Below are 9,601 nucleotides of genomic sequence, written 5' to 3' on the forward strand. Positions count from 1 at the left end.
AGGTACAAGAAATACAGATTTGGGGAGCTGAAACAATCTTTGAGTTAGAGATCTTGACAATGGAGGAGTATTAAGTGGGAATAGTATCAAAGAGTTGACTTTAAAGTTCTGTAGCTTCATCTGAATAGAAGTCTCTGGAAGAACCCCTTGGGCTGCTAGGCAACACTGTGTGCTGTGTTTCTCACGCCCACTGACAAACACGGTTGGCAGAAATATAGTCCAAGCAAAGAAAGAAGGCTCTAGAAATCATTTTGCCTTTGGGAAGTAAAGAAAGGAATTCCTCCAGGCTGACCAAATACTTACAAAGTCAAGAACAAGGTAGCCAGGAAGCCAATATTTATCAATTCCAAATTTAAGAGAAATCTGAGGAAGAATAGTTCTCCGTAACTTATGGGCTCATAAGGGGGTTTGGGGGGGTTGGGGGGGGGGGCTTGGGAAGGCACAGGCATTTTCCTGAGATCAAAGGAAGTTCCATTGCCCAAAGCAAGGGCTCTGTATTCATGGGACACAATTCTTTTGAGATTCTGCTTTTTTAAAGTGATGAAAGAGAGTTAGCAAATTTCTCCATATGTGTTTTAGGGAATCCTCCACAGTCTGGTGTGTGTGTAAACCTTGGATTCAGGATTCTTAATGGAAATCTTGCTTGGAGAAAGTTCTCGGGGAGACTAAACAGTTGGGAAGGTGAGAAGGACCTTTTTTTTGTGTGTGTGTGCCAATTTTAGGCAGCCCGTGCAGGCAACATCCAAGTGTTTTCATGTCCTGCAAACATACACAGGCCACTGAAGTGCCAGGTGCAGGAGATTACCCAGTGGAGATACATGGGGACAGGCCTTTGAAAGGCTGAAAAAGAGCTGCTTGGCTTGAGAAAACCAAGTATTTGAAACTGTCTCAATTAAAAGTTAAGCCATCTAGTTCAAAGCTGTCATCTTGGCTGCATGCAGCCTCCCAGTCACCATTAATTTCAGACATTCAAATCAGTTCTATCAACTTTGTATAGACAACATAAAGGACAGTGTAGATTTAAACAATAGCATTGAAACATGGATCATAAAAAACAAACACACCTGAGTGAGGAATGTGAGTGGCATTGTAACTTCTTTGACCTTCAATTTTAAGAACCTTCTTTGGTCTTTGTCTATGGGCAACTATAACTACTCCTTTGATATTATCCCACATTAATATTTTTCTGTTGTCAAGAGCTCCAACTCAGAATTTCTTTTAGCCCCTAAAATCTTACATTTTTCTATTTCTTGTACCTAATGACTTTTTCCTTTCCCTTATGGTGAATTCCAGACATTTTGGGTGCTAATATTCAAATCTTCCAGTTCTGTCTTGGTGCCCTGCTAAACTACTTGCTAACCTGGATACCATGGCGAGATGGATAAGTGAGATGGCCAAGACCACTAGGTGGCAGCAGAATCCTAACTAAGCTGTCCAAATCCCTGGGCATCTTGTAGAGTAAGGCCATTAGTATTTGTAAGGGAGCCCAAAGTTTGAAGGGATCAGAGTTTAATTAAACTTAAAAACTGAGTGTATCTTTAGTTCCAACATTCCAGAGGCTGAGGCAGGAGGATCATGTACACCCAGGAATTTGAGATCGGCTTGGTTTGCCTAGGGAACCCCACAGAAACAAAAACAAAACACATACAACAAAGGTTTGAGAATGCAGGGAGATCAAAAAACAAACCAACCAACACCCCCCCCCCCACACACACACACACAAAATCCTCCAAAGCTTGAGACTACAAGGAGATAGAGTGGTTGATCAAGAAGAACTTGATTTCCACACAAATGTGAACCAGTAGCTACATCCAAGTGATGACAGACAACAGGTGTTCTCAGTTCATTGTTGGTAACCAATCACACCTGTCCATGAAGGTGGTCTTGTCTCTGCTTTGACATGTTTCCTGCCCAATGATCCTAAAGGATTTTCTACTTAAGAATCCCTTTCTTGACGCCAGCGGCATCCAGGATCCCTTTGCTCTCTCAGCAGTATGGTTAATCCCCAATGCTTTGAGTCAACAGTATCTCTGTACTGGGCAGCGGGGTTAATGAAAGTTAATGAACCTAACTCTAAATTCCTGAATTTTATCCCCATCTGATGTCAAGGTTGCACAACTGTCCTCTTCTTTGGCAGCTCCTTGGATGTTACTCATAGCAACAGGTTAGCATCTTCCAAGCTCTGAAAACCCCTTACCACACATCAGAGCAACCACAGCAGTTGAAGTACATTCTGCCTTCCCTACAGGGATGGGTCTTCTGCTCTGCCTTCTTCTGAAACCCCGCTACTTCAAACAGCACAGCAGCTGCTCACACATCTGGCCATCCTCTTCATCAGGAAATAATAGAAATGTCTGATTCTCTGAATCAGTTTACTCTTCTGAAAGATGTTATTAATGCTGGTTGCCAGAGGTTTTCCTAAATCATGGGAAGAGATGAACTTCTAAATTCATCTGGAAAAAGTGTGCTTTTTAACTACTCATTAAAGAATCTACAAACATAAAATATGTGCCAATCCTCCACATTTCAACTGACACTGTCCTATCCCAATGGCTTGTGATTCATAGTCATTTACTAAGTACCTGCAGCCTTTAGAGCTGAGGTTCGTGGCCACCATTACTGGTGATTGGGTCCAGACCAGGTGTTTCCTGTTTCTTGGTGTCTTATTCAAGAATGAAATAAAGGTACACACAGATTGTAAAAGTAGCAGATGACTTTATGTAAATGTGAAAAGATACTGCATATGAGGAAGAATTATGCTGTCAAGAGTACTGAAGGCCCTGGTAACGCTTGTGCTTCCTTTTATGGGATCTCGGAGAAGGGGGAAGCTTGTTGCTAAGGGGAAAATTGTTGTGGTTCTCTGTTTTGATTAACACAAGCTTGTATTACATAAGCCTTCACTCACTGATCATGTCCCTTCTATGATGCATCCAATTTTAATTATACACGCACTTAACAAGTCTAAGGTAGTAAATAGAAGATTCTTCCTAAAAGTTGATTCAGAAGATACCATTTGTATTACTATGTATGCACCCAAAACTAGTTCAGGATGGATGGGCCCCTACCTTCCATTCTATGATATACTTGGATTATGACTGAATATTCCTTTGGTTATTAAAGGGAGAAGAAACTTACTCAATTGTTTGGGAATGGGTGTATGTGGAGGTGGGAGTTCTAGATTGCCAGCAGGCTGCTAAGTGCATTGTTAGAAGAGGGTTCTGTATGCATAGGGAATGCATGCCGGTGAGGGTCAGATTCCAAGTGCATTGTTAGAAGAGGTGTTTGTCTAAGTGGCATCTCCGGCCGGTAAGCTAGACCCTACGCTCACCTACCTCAACTACACACATCAGCAAGAACAGAAATGAGTTGAGAGGGAGGTGGTTTTTATGACTAGTAACAAATATTGAAAACAATAATGCAACCAGAACTTACCAGAATCTTCTCCCATCCTATTAAGAAAGCAGTAATTCATTGGTCAGCAGACATGTGCCTGTGTGCTACAAGGGTTGGGGCAGTTCAGAAAGTAGATGACTGAGGCTTTATTTTAAAAAAAAAAAAAATATACTCACAACTTTAGCATTCAAATTGTTTCAGAAGTTTCCTATCTACTGCAAGGACGAAGTATAAATAGCAATAAACTTAATAAGTTCCAGTTTACTTAAGGGGTGTATCTCTCTGGACAGTGATGCCAATTAGAATGTGATCATATTTACCAGTTTTTTCATGAACTTGATTATTATAGACTATCTCCGAGATCATTCCTCTGTTGACTAACAAGGTAAATTTTCAAAAATGAAAATTTAAATGATTAAAACAGTATACTGGACTTTAGTCTCAGAAGAATCCTACCCAGGTGGCATCTCACAAGATTCAATCTGAGCTTTCTGTCTCTCTTAAAGCTGGCAATATGAACTCAAAGACATAGTCGTTTTCAGTTGTTTTTCACTCATGTCATTGGTCAATTTAATATTAGTCAGTTAGCTAATAATAAAGTTCATTAATAAATCAATAAGTTGAACTTAATTCGATGAATTTCAACTCTACCCATTGACTAGAATTTGCCTTAGCCTTTAGACAATCTGCACATAACTGAGACTGTCCTGGAAGTTGCTATGTAGCCAGCTCAAAATCAGCCTGTACCAGCATTCTGAGTCCTAAAATTATAGGCATGCACTACCATACCTGGCTAGTTGGCAACATTTTTTTAAGAGTAATGTACACAGGAGAAGAAGGAGTTTGGTTGCCAAGGGAGCACAGAACTACTGAGTTTTTGTTTTGGTCAACAGACTTGGGTTATGTAAGCATTTGCCCGCTAAAAATGTCCTTTCCCGTGACTTGTGATTTGCAGTTTTCATTGCATGTCTTCCAAACAATGCATAGATCGGCATAGGATAGTGAAAGTTCCCAGAGGACACAGTTTATCTGTATGCCAAGCTAGATTTGGCACTTGGAGGTCTGCAGGCTTTCCTGAGCCCTAGGAGAACCTGTTCTATATTGTCACCGCACACAGAATTGAGATGCATGGGGTGAAGACAAGAACAAAAGACCTTTCTAGACACAGCATTACATCCTGCTGTGGTGACGAATTCCTGGTCACTGGCAATGTTGGAGCGCTAGCAAGACTGTGATGTTGAAGACAGAGGGACTTGGTTTCTCTAAGTGTTCCTGTCTTTGAGAGTCCCTGACTCCAGGCTGGCAGAGCCAGGCTGCAGCTCCTGAACTATCCTCTCTTCGGCAACCCAAAGCCCACAACTGCATTTGTCCTGGCAGTTAGACATGGCCTTGGCACAGCACAGGCCTCCACTGGGGCAGAGCAAACCCTTCAGCTCCTCAGAGTTGTGAGTGCGCAGCTCCTTGTCTGGTGAATTCTTAAGGGATGATGGTGCCGGCTGATAATTATGAGGCCTGTGTTTACACGCTTGTCCCAGAACTCAGCTTCCAGCTTCCTGGGAGAATGGAGTGAAGTCACAAGACTCCAGAGCCTGAGAGCTACCACAGAGACACTGGCTTTCCAGTGCTGTTCATTCATAAACAGATGAAGCCAAGCTGAGAGAGAGGCTGTGCCTTAGTAATGGAGTCAGGGGAGATGGAGCGGGAAGGCTCTTTTTCCTGGGGTCACTTTTCCCTGTCAGAGCTCAGGCAAAAGTGAAGGAAATGGTCACTGAAGGGACCCAGCGCCTTTAGGAACTGCTCAATTCGTCAGACAATAGAGGGTATGAGGTCCAAAGAGCCTGTCTCTAGGGCTTTTATAACCCTGGAGGTTAGCACGCAGAGCAGCACAGTTTCTGGGGAGAAATTAAACTGAGCATTTATTTTCATTGGGAGAAGTGCTGACCCGGAAGGAATTTAAACTGCTTACAATGTTTCTAAATGGAGTTTTGTGGAACTGGAGGAAGCCCTGAGTATGTGAAGTCCTGAGTAAATGTGTGTTGTTGACATGAAGGTTCACAGCCTCAGACCCATGGGAAAATGGCAAAGCCTTTTTGGGGGTCTGATTTGCCAATGCTGTTAGTGTGTGTGGAAAATGTCCACCATAGCTTTCTACCCCTGGATATTAGCAGCTTGAAGAGTGCACCCCACAGAGACTGCCCCTACTAGGGTTAGCTAGAGTGTTCTCCTTGATCCGGCTGTTTACCATAAACCCTGCCTCCTTGTTTATCGGTAATAACCCACCTCCTTTTTTCAGACATACCCATAGTCCTGCCTTGCTGTTTCAACAAGTTATCAACTGTATGTGATAAACATGCTAAGCTTCCTGGGTGCTGCGGTCTCTCCATCAGAGAGCCCAGAACCCCAGGCCAACTCTTCTGTGTCCATATATCCATGTATCTATCATTTCTTCATTCCCTCGTGGCACCAGTCAGGTCAAGTCCCTGGAGACACACAAGGACACAATAGATTTTGTCTTGTCTTCTTCAACCTCTGATGGAAAAGACAGCACATTTTGTTCACATTTTCCACAGGAGAAAGGTCTCAGTGATTTTTAAAAAATATTCGGCATAAAGCAAAATGGATTTTGTTATCGTTTTGTGTTTGCTGTGCTGTGGGTTGAATCCAGAGCTTTCTGTGTACTAGGCAAGTGTTCCAAGCTTCAGTTCCTGAAATTGATTATTCTTGTAAACTGAAATTCTTTCCTAAGTCCTCTCAATTCAGCTGAAATGTACTTTGTCTTTTTTGTTTACTTTGATTATTATTGATCCCTTTTCCCCCTTTGAAAGATAATTTCAGAAATAGTCCTTAGAAGATAATAGCAACAGTCCTTTTTCTGAGTCACTTGAAAGTAATTTGCTGACATGCTATGCTGTGGCCTTTGGATACTTTAGTATGTAATTCTTACACAGGGGTGACACCTATTATTACATCACAAGTTTTGAGATGAGGATACTGATCTTAAGTCCTTACCGCCTTTCATTCAGACCCATTGGGGTTTTACCAGTTGCTGCAATAATGTCCTTCATAGTCAAGAGACCCGGCTAGAATCACATGCCACCTTCGCACATTCATGTTTTTAGTGTTCCTTGTATCTGTGCTGGTTCCACAGCCCTTGTCTTTCCCGATCTCAATGGTTTTAAAGATCACAGGTGACTGACTGAGTTGAGTGTTTCTCATCATCTGATGAGTCCTTGTATTTATTTCAAGTTTTCAGCTCCGTAGAGATAGCACAAATCTAAAGCCAGTTCTTCTTCCTGCGTCAGCATATACTATTTCAGTTTGCCCTGTTATTGGCAATATTAAATTGATTATTTGATCGACTAAAGTAATATTAGGAGCAGAACTGTAAGATGGCCCTGTGACCTCACTTCCATGGTTGCATTCTTACATGGTAAAGGGATGGCTATCCAGGAAGGCCCGATCCAAACAAATCACCTCTTTAAAAAAAAAAAAAAAAAAAAAAAGGAACATTTTATTCGGCAGGCTGCAGAAGAAAAAACAAGATATAAAGTGTGATTGGGCTTCAACTCCAAGGAAGTTCAGATTTGTCTCAATAAAGAGCAGAGAACAGTTGCCACCAGGGATGGTGTATGTCCCCAGATAACAGCCCACAAGGAACAGGAATCCAAGGTCCTACATATGTAAGGAACCAAACTCTGCCAATAAGTTGAATGAGACTACAAGGTGGAATCCTTTACTCAAAAGAGTTCCAGATAAGAATCCAGCTTGACTGGGACTTTGATTTTAGCGTAGGAGACCTAAGAAAACACAGTTAGATCTGCCTCATGTCTGATCTAAAGAATTTAGATACCATTAATGCATGTTGTTTCAAGCTATCAAGTTTGTGATCATTTAATACCTATCAACAAGAAACTAGTATGTGGTCTGGATCAGATTCTTACACTGTTTTCCTTTAGTAATTAAATAAGGAAGAAGTATAAGCAACTAAGGAGTGACAGGCAAATACACTTGCTCACCAAACATTTGCTTACTAGTTTAAACATCCACTGTTGTTGAGTACATTAATTGCTAATATGGTTATCAAAATGGGGCTTTTCTAACTGTTGTCTCTTCTACACAGATTGGGTTTTAAAAAAATACTCAGAGAAGAATTTCTTTTCTCATTTTTTTTTTCATTTTAGTGGGTTTTTAATGAATCTCATGTTATTCAAGAATTATTATCCACTAGTGCCACTCATCTGCATACCCTGTTTGAGTTGGGTTTTGTACCCTTTGGTGGGCCCCATTATCTGCTTAGTGCTCCCTTACTTTCTGGCTAAAAAAGCTATTCAAGGTTATCTTTCCCTGCTTCAACTCTAGAACAGCTATTTTTCCATGTAATTCTAGTTTTTTCCTTCTTCTTCTTCTTCTTCTTCTTCTTCTTCTTCTTCTTCTTCTTCTTCTTCTTCTTCTTCTTCTTCTTCTTCTCCTCCTCCTCCTCCTCCTCCTCCTCCTCCTCCTCCTCCTCCTTCTCCTCCTCCTTCTCCTCTTTCTTCCTCTTCTTCTTTTTCCCTTTGGTTACAGGGTCTCACTATAGCCCCAGTTGGCCCAGAACTCACTGTGGAGCTCAGGCTTGCCTCAAACTCATGGAAATCCTCCCACCCCAGCCGCCCAGCATTTTAGTTTCTTTTAATGGAAATGGCAGGGATAGATCTACAGTTACACAACTATTTATATATATATTTCCTTTTATTGTTTACTTATTCTCTTAGAATGTCATAAATATATATGATACATTTTGATCATGTTCATCCACTTCACTCTCCGACTCTTACTGGGACCCCCTGGAATATGTCTTTTTCCCAACTTCATCTTCTATTTTTATTTTGTTCAACCTGCTGAATCCAATTAGTGTTGGCTGCATGCACTTGAGTGTGGGACCACCCACTGTAGCATGGGCCAGGAGTCATATCTTCCTCAAGTAACCATCAACTGTCAATAGGTTTTTAGACAAGAGTAAGTCCTGGCATGCCTCTGTTATATAACAATATTTAATTGCAGTATGCATCTGTTATTATGTAATAATTATATTAAATATATAAATATAATAAGCATTTAACACATATGCAGAATCACACATGTTTTGAACCTCATACCTGCAAATGTGTTTTGTTTTTCTAGAACAGTGGAAACACCAAACAAAATGAACAAGTGTTTTCATCTCAATTCTAGTTATTCACTTATTCTGCTAACATGTTCTACTTTTGTATTACTGGTTGAGTTGCAATATACTGAGATATACTGAAATGAAAAGGAAGTATGGGGCCAGAGAGATGGCTCAGTGGTGAAGAGTACTGGTAGCCCTTCTAGAGGACGCCAGTTCAATTCCCAGCATCTACCTGACGGCTTCCAACAGGGAATTCTCACCTCCTCTTAGTAAGTAACGAATGTTAAAAAAAAAAAATGCTGATTTAAAAAAAAGGTACACAAATTTATTTTTAGAAGCATGGGTCACTCAAATAAGGGCATTGCAATACTTCAGACAATGTATGAATAGTGTTACAAAACGTCTATGTCTGCCCAAATCTCAGAATGAGATTCATTCAAAGAAAGGATCCTTGCAACTAGAGTTAGGGCATGCCGGGTGAAGGTGGATCATGGATCCAATGGCTAACGTCCCTATAAGAACATCATGGGAAGGCAAAGGGAGAAGTGAGTCCAGCAGCTTCACATCAAAGAGCCACAGGGACTCCAGCAATCACCAGAGTCAGGGAGAGTCCAGGCCGAAAACATCAAAGCCTCAAAAGCGAGCTCCACCCTTCTGCAACCTTGATGGATGAGCTGGGATATCGAGCAAAAGAGTAGGAGGTGATTCCAAGGTGAGCAGCAGCAGGTAGAGACCACCACTCCTAGAGATGACAGGATACAGGAGGAAGGCGGATGCTCTAATCCCAGAAGTGGTGTCCGCTGGTAGGAGTCAGAATCAATGTGCAGGCTTCAAGCTGGGATTACACGGGAAATGTCACTTCTACTGAAATACCGTTCAAGAAGACAGCTGCCTTTCTCTTTCTGCAGACCTTCAACCTCCTAACAGAGGCCCCCATTGAACAATCACAGAGGAAGCCATCTGACTAGGAGGCCTGGAAATGTAGGTGACCACCTGTCCCCAACCATCATACACAGCATGGGGAAGGCAGGGCAGGGAATTTGAGGAAAAGCAGGACTGTGA

The sequence above is a fragment of the Peromyscus maniculatus genome, chromosome 3, assembly GCF_049852395.1.
Source record: "Peromyscus maniculatus bairdii isolate BWxNUB_F1_BW_parent chromosome 3, HU_Pman_BW_mat_3.1, whole genome shotgun sequence".
NCBI classification, from domain to species: domain Eukaryota; kingdom Metazoa; phylum Chordata; class Mammalia; order Rodentia; family Cricetidae; genus Peromyscus; species Peromyscus maniculatus.